Source organism: Dipteris shenzhenensis, chromosome 15 (genome assembly GCF_047967505.1).
Source record: "Dipteris shenzhenensis isolate YYH24624 ecotype China chromosome 15, Dip_SZ_1.0, whole genome shotgun sequence".
Classification (NCBI taxonomy): Eukaryota; Viridiplantae; Streptophyta; class Polypodiopsida; order Gleicheniales; family Dipteridaceae; genus Dipteris; species Dipteris shenzhenensis.
In genome coordinates this window covers 20,077,588-20,093,143 of record NC_141610.1, presented here as the reverse complement: position 1 = coordinate 20,093,143, position 15,556 = coordinate 20,077,588, and the positions used below count along the sequence as shown (strand labels likewise).

The window sequence follows — 15,556 nt, the reverse complement described above, 5'->3', positions numbered from 1 at the left end:
ATGGCATTCTGTATGCGTGGTCAAACTGTCGAAGCTGGAGCAAGGGACGTCCTTGTTCTTTGCACACTATTACTTGCCACCATTGCTGCCGGCTCGGCCACAGGTATTCCTTCCTCGTTCCATTAACATTGCGTATTGTAGATAGATAGATAGTGGGTGAATTGCATTGTTTCTTTTGTTCTTTTTGTTCTTGTTGCGTGCAGGCGACCAGAGCAGCGGCACTAGGCCGTTGCTGCTTAGCATGGGCGTCAACTACGGCCGCGTCGCCAATGACCTCCCCTCCCCCAGCGCCGCCGTGGCTGCAATTCGTCGCATGGGCGTGGGCTACGTGAGGATCTACGACTCCGACCCCGTCGTCCTCTCCGTCCTGGCCAACACAGGCATCCGAGTAGCCATTTCCGTCACCAACCAGGAGCTCCCCTCCTTGGCCTCCAGCCAGACAGCTGCCGATCAGTGGGTTCACGACAATGTGCTCTTCCACTCCCCTGGCACGCTCATCAACTTCGTCGTCGTTGGCAACGAGATCCTCACCGATTTCGCTCACCAGGATCTCTGGCACCAGCTCCTCCCTGCCATGCAGAACGTCCATTCCTCCCTCGTCAAGTTTGGCCTTGCCTCCTCCGTCAAGGTCACTACCTCCTCCGCCCTCAACGTTCTCAGCAACTCCTATCCTCCTTCATCAGGCCGGTTCCGCGATGACATCGCTTCCTCGGTTCTCCAGCCCATGCTCCAGTTCCTCTCCCAAACAGGCTCCTCCTTCTTCCTCAACGTCTACCCTTACCTCACCTGGCTCCAGAACCAGCATGATATCCCCCTCGACTACGCCCTCTTCGGACCCAACGTCACTCCCGTGAGGGACGGAGACCTCCAGTACCACAACCTCCTCGACGCGCAACTAGATGCAGTGGTAGCTGCCATGGCTCAGCTCGGCTCTCCTGACGTGAGGCTGGCCATCGCCGAGACGGGCTGGCCGACTCGCGGCGATGGCAATCAGACTGCCGCTACCGTCTCCAATGCCGCCACCTACAACCAGAGGCTGGTCACCAAGACGCTAGCCTACCCTCCTGTCGGGACTCCTCGCCGTCCCAACACCTTCATACCCACCTACATCTTCGCCCTCTTCAACGAGGATCTCAAGCCCGGACCTGCCACAGAGAGGAACTGGGGACTTCTCTATCCCGATGGAACGCCCGTCTACGCCATAGACCTCACCGCCGCCCACCAATCGGCTACGCCGCCTTCCTCCTCTGCGCCTCCCCCGCCACCTTCAGGAAATCACCAGCCGCCGCCGTCGCCGGAGCAGCCTCAGCAGAAACGGTGGTGTGTAGCCAACCCCAACGCCAGCCAGGTAGCCCTGCAGGCAGCCCTTGACTACGCTTGTGGCCAACGGACCTCCTTCTGCCAAGCCATCCAGCCCAACCAGCCCTGTTTTCAGCCGGACACCCTAACCGCGCATGCTTCCTATGCGTTCAACAGCTACTGGCAGGCCACCAAAGCCCAAGGAGGGACTTGTGATTTCGAGGGAGCTGCCATCCTCACCACCACCAATCCAAGTGAGTCACTCGTGTTACAAAGTTAACGTTGCTTCAGCTTTTCGTTGGTTTGTTGTATTTCTCTTTTGCAGTACCATGTTGGCATTAATGGCGTTTGCCCAGCCAGCGACGTGCCTCTATTGTTCTGCCCTTCACTTTTCGTCCTGATTCGTCTTACAGGTTCCGGCGCCTGCGACTATTGACTTTGATGTACCTACGTATTCGGAGATCCGAACGTGAACCCTAATTAGCATTTTTTGCATCAGCTTTTGGTATTCCCCTCTCAGGAATGTTCTGATCATGCAACTTTTTCCACTCCGCCTGTCCTTCAATAAGTTTTCACAGGCTTTAGTGGTAGCCTTTCTTAAATCATGTAGCGACAGTGTGTTCTCCATCTCTTTTATAACTTCATCCATCTTTTGTTATTTTGCAGACATCTGAAAAATGTCATTTTGAAAAAACGTTTGAGCTAACTATAAACTTTCTCAAAAGTATCCACTCTTATTCACAAGTATTCCATTGTATCAAACCTACCCTCATTCACAAGTATCCATTGTATCTAAATTATTATGGGGAGTTTTTGGCCTGTCCTGGAAGCATAGCTCTTAGTAATGAAATTGAGCTTAAGAATCTACGCAAGTTTCACTCGAGTCGTTCATAATTTCCTCACAACATCTCCAGTTTCACTCGAGTCCTCCATACTATCCTCGTATTCTCTCTCTCTCACTCAGGTTTCCGCCCTCTTTTTCCACAAGACAGGCCCATTTAATTAATTCACCTTGTTATATAAACCTAGACCTATTTTTAACAATACATATGTTGTTTTGCAATTAAATGGATATTTTTTATTGCAAGTTAAAGGGAATTATTTCTCATGACTATGACAAGCATTCATATCCTTACTATAGCATTATATTCTTCTCTATCAATTCACACCATTCTTGTGTTATTAATGTACGGAAGCCTTACTAGTGCCGAGTTGGTTTCAACTTCATCATTAATTATTTCTATTATTCGCAACTTTCCTTGAATTTGATGACCTCTAAAAGAAGATTTTTATTGTTGCAAGGAAAAAAAACTCACACTACATCGTCTCCACAGTAAGGGCATGCATGTATTTCATATTGCATGTACTTACAACTTCTAAAGTGAGTGTGATTTTGTTGCTCAGTGTTATGATTTGAGTCAGTGAGCTAGGTACATCTACAAAAGTGCTGACATTGCCAATGGGAAGTATATTTTTACTGCGCTAAAAGTAAGTTCCTAGCAAAAGTTATGCTTTGTTTGTTTGCCAAGTACACATGTAACATTTTCATATCAGAATTTCATCATGTAAGAGGCATGTAAGATGTATCCAAAAATGCATGAGCATGCTTTTAGTGCAAAAAAGTACACAAATTTTGGGGATCCTTTGCTTGCGACGACACATGGCATGCTATAATCGAAACATGGCATGATGATGACAAGTATATATAGGTATTTGGCCATAGATATAGTTGAGGTTAGCTGAACATTAAGAGGCAGCAGATCTATAGAATTATGTTGGCTTGTTAGGAACAACCTATTGGTCATTGAGACAATGGAATTTTTTTATTTGAATAAATTATCCTTTCCCTCTACTTTGTATAATAGGTACATATCTCTACTTCCATCTATTGTACAAAAGCTAGAGCATCTACCATTTATCATGCATAGTCTCTTTTGATTCAATTCTTTACATGGTCCATGAATGCATCATCAAACAATGGTCTCATGTTGCACCAGTTTTATTGTTAAGAATAGCAATTCAACACATAACAAATGTCCAATCTTGTCATCACTATGCAATCCATCTTTTGATATTATGGACCTAGATACTCAATCAACTCTTTAGCAAAAAGCCATTTACTTGATTTTACATATAAAAATTCTCTTAGCTTCTTTAAAACTTTTCTAAGGTGAATATCATGTTCTTCTCCATCTTTTGAGTAGATCAAGATGTCACCTTAAAAAATAAGAGAAAAACTACCCAAATATTCATGAAAAATATTATTCATTAAGCACAAAAGGTATGAGGGTATATTCGTAATCCCCATAGCATGTCCTAAATGCATTCTTTAATATATCCTCTTCTTTTATTTGAACTTGGTGGTGTGACGAGGGGATGTAAGGTCTACTTTAGAGAGTACTTCAGTTCCACATGACTAATCTAAGAGATCATATATCCATGGAAGAGTATATTTCTTCTTGATGGTTTCTTTGTAGTCTATACATAAATGATACTACTGGGAAGCCCGTGGGGCAAGCCACACTTACCACAAAGTCAAGGTATCTCAGCCCACACTGATCCAGACAATGTCCTCAATCCCTCATTGCCTCATTGAAACTCTCTCCCATCCTAAATCTTAAAAGAGAGGAAGATAGATTGGGGATGCTACAATGAAGAATTCGTACTTCATAGAGAAAGATCAAAGTAAAATTTTATGGAGAATAGGATTTATTCCCAACAAATAAAGTAGACATGGCATGGACGTCGGAAAGAGAGCATCATTAAGAATTCTCGTGCCTCATGTCCACCGGTCATTCTTCTTCCTCCTCTCCTTCTAGACTCATAGATTCTTCTTCCCCCCCCATAATATTTAGCACTTTGAACCAACTATCTTCCGTGGTTCTCACAATCCAATTCTTCATACGATTCCAAGTCAAATGATCTTTGTGCAGATTTGTGCCTTTGGTGTTTGGTAGCATCTTCATCATTCCTACCGTAGGACAATTTGACTTTTGTGCGAATTTGTACCTTTGGCATTTGGTAGCGTCTTCCTTCCTACCATAGGATAGTTTTCCCTTATTCACATCTCACGGTCTGGTGTACTCTTATCCATAGAAGATGGTATGACAAGTAGCTACTCGGAGAGACACTTTATTATTTAGAAGAAAATTGATGCTTGTACTCTAAACTAATGCACGGCCACATACGATATCGTCTTGTGTTAATAGGTTTGTTGTGCTTCAAAAATTTTTGAAGGTGCGATTCCATCATTACACCCAGCCAATAATGCTGGGGGTGTCAGAGAACGGGATGATAGTGTGCCATTGTCATTTGAGGTCGAAGATGGGAATGGTTGTGTGACATTGTTGTTTAGAGGAGCATTAACACCGCTACACTAATGGGTTCCTATGTCTGGGTCATCCTTGCAGTTTCCCGCCATACAAGCCAATTGACCCTGGTAGTCGTTGTTGTTGCTACAGGTCCAGCCACAAGATCTCGGAGCTTTACCACATATGTCGGCTTTGATGCTAGGATCATTGTTGTAGGCATGGTTGATGCAAGCCAAGTGCCCATCGCAATCATCATCGCTTCATCACCTATGATGGCAATTTGCATTCTCAGCCATTGCCAAGTCCATCTGCAATGTTAGGAATTAAAAACAGATCATCAAGGGTGCAACTACCATGATCCAATTAAAGGGCAATTTCACGGCACCAATAGCCATGATGATGATGATTAGAAGAGCTCTCCATTCAACATTTTGAATGGAACACAAGAGGTGAAAGCAAGCCACGTGAGACTGGGGTGAGAACTCTTCATCTTTTGTCTGAGACAATGGGCAGGAAGAAGGGAGAAATGATGGGGTGCGGGATGATACAAAAATGGTTGAAACTAATGTTTGTCAATATAAAAATCATCCAATGGCTCAAAATTCTTGAATCAAATCCAACGATTGAAATTTATCCAATCGTCCTCAAACCTCTCCTTAATAGAGAAAAAGATACTCTGTCTTTCTTCTTTTGAAATAAGGTGAGTACTTCCCACAGAGAAAAAGTCTATTTAATGAATACCTTGTTGTGCATCTCACGTTTTAATTCATTGTACTCTTGCTACATAGATCTATATGCACTCTAATGCTCTTGGTATAAGCTACATGACATGATCAAGGGATCTGGGAGGTGGCATTCCAAGGAGTTATTTGAGAAACGCATGTACATACTCCTCTGAAATCTTCTTCATATACTTGGTCTCTTCTTCTTCTTTTGGAAGGGGTTCTTCTGAATTCTTATTAGGTAACATATATAGTTCATCTTCTTTTAATGATGCCTTCTTAAGCTACATGGATGAAATCTCCTCTACAACACATGAGGTTTCTTCTTCGCTTATATCTTTTCGTATCTCCTCCCTATCCTTGATTGTGATGACCCAATTTGCACAATATAGCATAGAGTTCAAATAAGTGATCCATGCTAATAATCACATTGTACTTACCCAAATCCGACATTTGAAATCTGTTTTCACTTGGGATCTACCTGATTGGAAACCAAGATCCTCTAATACTTCCATCATGAACTCTATCTTGCCACTTGCTATCTCCAGTGATCTCTTAGGGGACTTAAATATTTTGAATTCTAAAACCTACACTACTAGAAAATAATGGTTACTTCATGAATCAATCAAGAATTCATAATCATCCCCATGGATCTTCCCTTTCACCCTTATTATTGAGGCTTGAGTATGGGCTTTAACTTAATCTATTACGGCAAAAATATGTATAGATAAATATGGAAATATACTTTTGCTACAAAGGATTGAATTGTTGTAGCCTTTGCCTCCACCTATGGATGAATTGCTTTATTGGTACACTCCAACATTAGTAATAAAGCCACATCCTCTTGGACTTTAGTAATAAAGCCACATCATCCCGGCCTTCTCTAAGCATCAAGATCCATTATCCTTTAATCCACCATATTGGTTACACTCTTCATCGTGTTTCCTTCTTACTAATCCTTTGGTGGAGGATAATGTTGTGCACTACAACACGTGGGGAGCTTACCAATGCTTTCTATCCATGCTTCGTGGGCACGGGCATGAAAATTATCAGTATGAATCGCGAGCGGGGGGGAGGCGTCGATATCAACAATGGTATGCTAGTCAGTATAGAAATTGGTATGGTCATCGATATAGGTAGTGGTATATACAAATGCCTTATACCTATACCGACTACTATACCAATGCCTACACTGACTCTGACACCATCCTTGATCTGACTCTGGGTTGATACGGACATTTTTACAGAATGTCATTTCCAAGGGGATCCAAAATAATTTTGACCAGAACTTTGGTCATTTGAAAGATTAAAAATATAAGAGCATGTACACCAAAATTGAGATCAAAACACTCATACATTGCTTGTGAACTTAACATACAAATGTACAAAATGCCACTATAAAAATGAGAGGGCCAAAACAAGCAATCAAAGCATTTACATCGACAGCTTCAAGTCTTGTGCACCAAATAAGTCTATCTCTAGGTTTGAATACAATTGATCACCTATATCATCATCCTCTATCATATGTCTACCTAAGACTTGATCCTCTATATTTCTTTAAAATAGTATATTTTCTCTCTTTTGTAGGAGTTTTTATATAAACCTAGACCTAATTTTTAAGCAATATTTTTTTTTTGCAATTAAATGGATATTTTTTATTGCAAGTTGAAGGGAATTACTTCTCTCATGACCATGACAAGCATTCATCTCCTTACTATAGCATTCTATTCTTCTCTATCAATTCACACCATTCTTGTGTTATTAATGTACAAACGCCTTGCTAGTGCTGAGTTGGTTTCAACTACATGTTCAATTCATTATTAATTATTCCTATTATTCACAACTTTCCTTGAATTTGATGATTGTTGCAAGAAAAAAAAAACTCACACTACATTGTCTCCACACTAAGGTCATGCATGTATTTCATATTGCGTGTAATTACAACATTGTTACAACTTGTAAAGTGGATGTGATTTTGTTGCTTAGTGTTATGAACTGTTATGAATTCAATCCGTGAGCTACAAAAGTGTTGACATTACCAATCGAAAGTATATTTTTTTATGTGCTAGAAGTAAGGTCCTAGCAAAATTTATGCTTAGATTGTTTGGCAAGTAGACGTGCAACATTTTCATATCAAAATTTCATCATATAAGTGATACTCAAAAATGCATGAGCATGCTTTTGGTGAGCTTTTGGTGCAAAATGGTAGTTATGTTAAGAAATTATTGAATCACAATAATGGAGGATCCTTTTCTTGCAACTATGCAACCTCCATGCTATAATTGAAACATGGCATGATTACGAAAAGAACATGGATATTTGGCCATAGATACACTTGAGGTTAGCTGGACATTAAATAGGCAACACATCTATAGAATTATGTTAGATTGTGAGGAATAACCTATTGATTATTGATAATGGAGTTCTATTTCTTGAAACATTTATCCTTTCCCTCTATTTTTGTATAATAGGTGCACATCTCTACTTTCATGTATTCTAGAAATGTTGGAGCATCTACCATTTATCATGCATAGTCTATTTGGATTCAATTCTTTACATGGTCCATGAATGCATCATCAAAACATGGTATCATGTTGCATCATGCCAATCCTCCCATGTAGCATCCTCAACCAGATAAAGATCCCACTAGCATCCACAACCAGGTTAAAATTTACTAGCACATTCTAGATCATCCTTTTCCTAATTTCTTTTACTTACTTATCTAGAATGTCTTGCTCAACCAATCTTGAACTTGTAGCTTCCTGCAATCTATGGAAATCTTGTAAAAGATGATCATCATTGGCAATATAGTTTTTCAGTAAGCTAACATGGAATACTATCGAGCTTCAATCTCCTTGGGAAGTTCTAATTTGTAAGCTATACTTCTTCACAATCTTGAATAGTCACCATATCATCACCATATCTTTTTGAGAGTATTTGATCTTATTCATTCCAACCTTATGTTACTCTTCTAAGGTCAGATCCTCAAGAAGACTATGTGCTTTTCTTTAAACTCTTATGTAGTCATGTTTTGACCATAGTACTTCTTTTATCCATCTTGGGGTTTTCTCATATGTTCTTTGATCATCCATGAATATTTTTCCATAATTTACAATGTTTCTTTCACTACTACACACGGGTCTTATTCTGACACTTAAGCACCGACGTTTAGCATGCGTAGGCTACTAATCGTTGGTAATCAAAGCGGGATTCATTAAGTGTCGCTATGTAGAAACCTTTAAAGAGAGTCACTATATAGCAACACTTACTAGACTTGTGAATGGTCGTTATATAGTGACACTGAGATAGTTTCCTATAGCGACGTTTTACAGAGAGTGTTTTTTTCGATACTGACCTTTAAAGATAGTTTTTCCCAATGACAAATTTTTGTTCCTTTTGATACATGTTTGATCCTTTGAGAGAATAAAAGTACAAGAGCATGTACATCAAGTTTGAAGCTCATATATTCATGTCCAATGAAAAAACTCAATGAAGAGCATTTACATCAACAGCTTCATCCTAGGCCAAGTCTAACGCACCAAACAAGTCTATCTCTAACTTTATACCGAGTTGATCTCCTATATCATCATCGTACTCTAGCATCATACGTTCACCTAAGACTTGATCATCTTCTTCAATAAAGTATGGAAATGATCGTCATCTTTTTCCTCAATATCATGATCTCCATCTTCTTCCCATACAATGTCATTATGCGCATCTTCCTCTTGGCTCATATTGTGATCTTCATCTTCTTCGCTAGATCCATCTGGATCAATTGGATCCGACATTGGTAGTGGCATCTCCGTATCCACATCTCTATCTTCAAAAATTTGCTTACTTCATGGTCCAACTTGGATCATGTACCACCATCTTGGATCAGAACGATCCAAATGAAAAACCACCTATTTTGAAGATGGGTGCCAAATGCCATCAATTATATATATGAAATTATGTTTAAGAACATGTATCAATGGATCTTTAAAAATGAAATCTTCGATTAATTAATCATTAGTATGCACCTGCTCACAATGCTCGAGAAGAACAAAAGTATCACTTTCATCGGTCCAAAGTTTGGTGGAGTCTATTGCAAAGAAACCGCTACTGTGTTTTCTCACTATCGCAAGGGGACCATTTTAAATAGTTCTAAACCATTTTACATCAAGAATGAAAATACTAAATCGTCTGAAATCAATTTCCATAGATTTTGCGTATGGTCCCACAATAATCCAACTGCGAGGAGAGAAGATTGGTATCCGAAGCACTTGCTCGACTATCTTGTGTGAAGTTGGCCATGACTCCACAATCATATGTGACTCTCTTTGAATCGATGCATTCCACACAAAAATATCGTCCATATGACCATAATGCACTGTACTTTTTGTACTGCAAAAGAGCATCATTAAAACAATGAAGATGCATCTATTTTATAATAACGTATATTGCCACAAATAATTACTTAATTACATCAACAGGTAAGAAACTTACATGCATCATACATCCAGTGTTAGAGCTATATATAGCTTGCCCTAACTCAGCCTAGTTCTCAACTATATATATGCCTATGATCTATGAATAGAATCACTTTCTTGGAAGCAACTCTTGTGTCGGTCTCTCTCCTCTTTCTCTTCCTCTCAACATGGTATCAGAGCCTGGCTACACTCTAGCATGACAGTTTGGAGAAAGCGATATGTTTTTTGTCAATCTGACAACACGATCATTCGCAAAACGTTCTTTCTTATCCTTTCGACTACTTGATCACTAGGTTTTAAGTTGATATGCAAAAGTTATCAAAGATGCATCGCAAATAAGCGTTATGGTCATGATTGATGAAAACGGCCCACGTAGGCTTGTTCGAAGCATATGCGCCAGTTATTTTGACTGGTTGGATCACTATATTCCGATTTCAGGTAAGAAAGTTATGATTATTTCTTTTTTCTTCCTGTTGTCAGTAAACTAGTAGAAGAGTGTTTGGACAGGAAGATAACACTCATAACAGAGAAGAATTGATCTAAGACATGAGGATAGAAAAGGTTCATACTTTCATATAATCAACAATATTTGAAGCAAAATCAAAAGCGAAGAGTAAAGTAGCCCAATCTACATGCTTTTGCAGTGATAATTATATGAGTCCAACAGATCAGAAAGTTGATTGAGAAAGTATATATATATATATATATAGATACTTAATGATAAGAAGCTTCCTAATACGGTGTCACCCTCCCGCTTTCAGTCTCCACTAGTTGATCACACCACCTTGCACTCAGTATTTGTGTTCCCTTGGATTTAACACACTAGCATATCACTTTTACATTCCCACATGAAGAAATAAGATGCTCGATCACATAAAGCAAACTTCTTTAGCTATAGGACTCCATAAAATTTAGATGAAGAGGAGACCCAACACCCATCGGTCATATCCATAAAAACCAAGAGCACAAGGTCGTTGTAAGTGTAGTCAATCTTTAGGGATTAACATCTTATCTAATCGATGCCAAGTAGAGTCTCAATCTAGGGTCGTTGTAAGCATAGTCAATATTTAGGGATCAAGATCTTATCTAATCGATGCCGTCTCAATCTTGTCGTTAAGAGTAAAGTAGCCCAATCTACATGCTTTTGCAGTGATAATTATATGAGTTCAACAGACCAGAAAGTTGATTGAGAAAATCACTTGGACAAAAGGTTATCTATCATATGAAAGCAATTTTTAATTTCTCTTAGGTCATCAATGAAAAGAAGAGTTTAGTGCTTCATCACTTGTGGTTTCATGCTACTTTTACAAAAGTAAAAGCCAATGATGCTTCACATATATTAAGCTAGTTTTTATTTAGTGCATCCTTTACTGACCAATTTCTTATTTAGTTCATCGCTTGAGGAGTCTTTGTGTAAGTGCTTTGCTACTCAACATTCATAGAGCATCCTTCAACCGAAGAGCTCTATCAATATCTATACTCAGGCGCCTCACAAAACTTGATTATTTTTCAGCAATCACTATGACATACATCTATGTGTTGGAGCTTTTCTTTGCCTGTTGGTATAAAGATAAACCAACTTTCTTTAATGTTGTACATGATTGGGAACCATGATATCATCGTAGTTCAGTACAATGCCTTGTTCTTGATATTCTACTTGAAAGGTTATGTTATTTGTATTCCACTACATTCATATGCTTGGTGCTTTATTCACAATGATAATACATGTATTATTATGTTTTGCTAGCAAGTTTAGCTACAGCTTCAAGTTTCCATAAATCTCGGTTAAAGAGACTTGCCACATATTCTATATCAAGCTTTACTTTCAGCATGAGCTGATTGATTCAAAAGAGCTTCCAAAATTTTTTGTATTGTTTTGAGGGCTAGATTTTCTTCGATTATCTTATCATTTACATTTGATTTCCTAAATGTTTTATGTTATTTTGTGAGAGTTTGAGGCTAAATATCATGTAGGTATGCTTGATATACAAAAGAAAATGTCGATCTAATGTTTCTTTCTCTCTTATAAGCTAACATCTTGCTTGACTTGCTCGTCATGTATTCAACACTAGCTTCACTTTCATAAGTTGGTCCATCCTATGAAAGAAAAGGACTTGCCAAATGTTTTACGTTGTTAACATTCTAACATGTTTTCTTTCAATGTTTCTTTTCTATTTAGTTTTGATATTATTACTCCTTGGATACGTTACTTCACATATGCAAAGTTGCTTCTCACATGTTTTCTTGTCGTTTTCAAGGCACTTGTTTATTTCCCAAGGTGAGCTCATATATTCTCTTTCATCACACTCAGTTGTTTCTCCGAGTATATGTAGGTTTGTACAGATGCCTAGATACAACCCAATGGATTAAATGCACATTCGATACCTACAGGATGAGTATATCTACTTTGTTTTTCATAGTCATCTATATTTACGAGTGCATGCAAGGTCTTGCTAGACCAATGATTTCTTCCTTCTTTGTCGATTAATTTATTGATGACTTATGGTATGTATTTACTTATTGGTTCAAGCAAGGCATACTTTTATTTCACCCTTTATGTGGTAAGGTATACTTATATGTCTTTCATGATGAACACTATGGCTGACTTAATGAGTACTGGTTTGGCCGTGGCATCTATGGATTTCTTATTGCATACTCGTTTGAACGTGGCAAGCTTCAATGTCTTTCACGTGACAATATTTATGAACACATATGGATAATTGCTTGAGTACTTATTTGGATGTGGCATATGGCTAACTCCTTGAGTACTCGTGTGGACATGGTACATGGATTATTATTGACTCCTCATTTGGATGTGACACATATTTACTCGTCTGGACATGATACATGGATTATTACTAAGTCCTCATTTGGATGTGACACATATTTATCTAGCTTTCACGATGGACACATATGGATTACTTATTGAGTACTCATTTTGACATGGTCATATTGAATACTCATTTGCACGTGGCAAGGTTCAACGTCTTTCATATGAATAAATATGGATTACTTCTTGAGTACTCGTTTGGACATGGCACATATGGATTATTTATTAAGTACTCGTTTGGACGTGGCACATATGCATTACTATTGAGTACTTGTTTGGACGTGATCACCATTCCCGGATGCCCATTTTCTTGGTTACTTCTAGATGTTCTTTGTAATCTCGGATGCTCGTCTTTCCGGTTGTTCGGTACTTTTGGATGCAAAGAGGTGGTTATTTCATTCCTGCTATGATTATGTAAGCTGTGTCTAATCCACACAAGCTTGCCTCTTGTCATACATGTGTGGCTTATTCTCGTTGTATTGTTTTTTGTTCAATACTTTTGGCTGCCCAGTTGTTCGGTACTTCTGGGATATCCAATTGTTCATATTTTCGATTGTTCAGTACTTCTGGCAGCCCAGTTGTTTAGTACTTCTGGGATGCTCAATTGTTCGATACTTTCGGATGTCTGGATGCTTTTTGTGTTTCTAGATTATTGGTTCTTGATTTGCAGGATCATTATGGGCTCGTATTTTTGGCTGTTCGGTACTTCCAACTACCCAGTTGTTCGGTACTTCTGAGATGCTCAATTGTTCGGTACTTTCAGATGTCCGGATGCTCATTGTGTTTCTAGATTATTGGTTCTTGATTTGCAAGATCATTATGGGCCTTTCTGTTGTGTTGCTATGGCTTTCTTACACTACGCAAGTGACATTCAGCCCTGGCTTTGTGGACATATCAAATCTGATACTTCAGGATGCCAGAATGCTCATTGTGTTTTTGGATTATTGGTTCTTGATTTGCAGGAACTTTATGGGCCTCCCTATTGTGTTGCTACGGCTTTCGTGTCTTTGTGTTTGTGTCTATGTTTGTCCAACCCTCCCAAATTAGACATGGGATCATGTCGCATGTCCGACGAGTACGAAAACCCCCGTAGGAGGAGATATCATGATCTCTACTCTCCAACTGACTTTGAATCCACTCAAGCGACACCTCAGGGGTCTACCCCTACAACTACCCGTGGCCCCTACCCCAGGCCTGACTCCTCTCGGACGTAGCACTGTGACTACCCCTCGAGGAACTCCTTTGCTAGCAGCCCATGGCTTTGTCGGGAGTCCCAACGAGTTTGTCGCACAAATGACCGATGCGAAGGCAGCGAGATTCTTCTCTCTACTATCCCAGAGGACCTCAGCAAATCCCCTACATCGACGGCTGGGCCTATTGTCCAGCCGTCCTCTCTAGCCCCTTCGACTGAGGGGTCATCACCTGAGTATGCCCATCATAAGGGAAGGAAGAGTAGGAAGGGTCGCTTATGTTGTGCTAACTCGGGAGATGTAGACGAGTCAGCACACTCACATCCCTACAGGTCTCCACTTGGTCCCGAGACCCAGTACTAGTTAGGTCCCTTGCCCTCTCCTACTCCCACTTCTACTCCTCGCTCTGTAAGCGCTCGCAGTAACACCACTCACTCTGACTCTGCCACTACCATGAGTCCTCCTTACCCGGTCAAGGACTGCTAACCTATGAAATCACGGTTGCTGGAGAGATAATGGAAAATAAAAAGGGCTCATCAGTGATGGCCACCATGAGGCGGTTGATGAGCCACCACTTCAGGAGTGGCATAGCTACTGACGCCAAGATGACCAAAAGATGTTAAATTACATAATGCAGCGAGACAGAAACTGAACAAAGAATAGAGACTACATAGCAAACTGGAGAGGAACAAACTTTTCCTTCAATACTGATGTAGTACGGATGATGGCTCCATCCACCCGTGCGCTCCCACAGTGGAGCTTAGATGGCGATCTAGACAGATACTAGGTGAAGAGCTACTAGTTGGAAGATCTGATCTGATCTAATGCAATGGACTGGGAAGGTCACCTCTTTATAGCTATGAGGGCGGTAGTCGCATCAACGTAGTCAGTGGAGTTGACCAGTCGACCTAGTCCATGGAGCCGCGCAATCGACCTAGTCAATGGAATTGACCATGGAATATTCAAGGAATATTTCCTATACCATCGCCTCGGGGGCTCTCACATTCGAACCCCCACTAGGGGGGCCACTGGTCCCTAGGCCCTAGCAAGAATAAGGGGCTCCCACACAATCACCTTTCTACCATCAACGATCTCATTGATAGACCTCATCTGACATGCGAGTCAGTCCAGCATCCCGAGCTCACACATGGCTTCTCCTCATATGGGGGCCTTACAACTTGAGCACCTTGGACCACTGGTGGTTACCAGGAGGGTGGGGCATTGAGAGGGCATTGACCATATCTAACACCCCCCCTCACTGTCCACCCGTAGGTGAACTACCTTCTCGACCCAATGCCAAGTCTTTGAAGATGATCCTGAAGGTGATCCTTCACGAGTGCCTTGGTGAAGATATCTACTCCATTTTGCTCTATTGGACAATAGACCAATTCCACTATCCCATCCTCGATAAAATCACGCACATAGTGATACTGAATCTCTATATGTTTTGTGCGCGCATGCAACACTGGATTTTTAGCAATGGCCATGCAACTTTGATTGTCGCACCTCAACATAGTTGCCTCATTTTCTTGCACTCCCATGTGCCATAAGATCCTCCTCAGCCACACTACTTCACATGCAACAAAACATGCTACCTTGTACTCAGCCCCGGTAGAAGACAATGCCACTGTTGGTTGTTTCTTACTGATCCAAGAGAAGATACCTGAACCTAAAGAGAAACTAATTTCCTAGAATCAACATCTCTAGCCCAATCTAAGTCACAATGACCAGCCAA

The 15,556-nt window shown here is 40.4% G+C and overlaps 1 pseudogene; it reads left to right on the top strand.

Annotated features, from left to right (window-relative positions):
• Positions 1 to 1,735, top strand: LOC147893520 (putative glucan endo-1,3-beta-glucosidase A6 pseudogene; annotated as a pseudogene).
• The last annotated feature ends 13,821 nt before the right edge of the window (positions 1,736 to 15,556 follow it).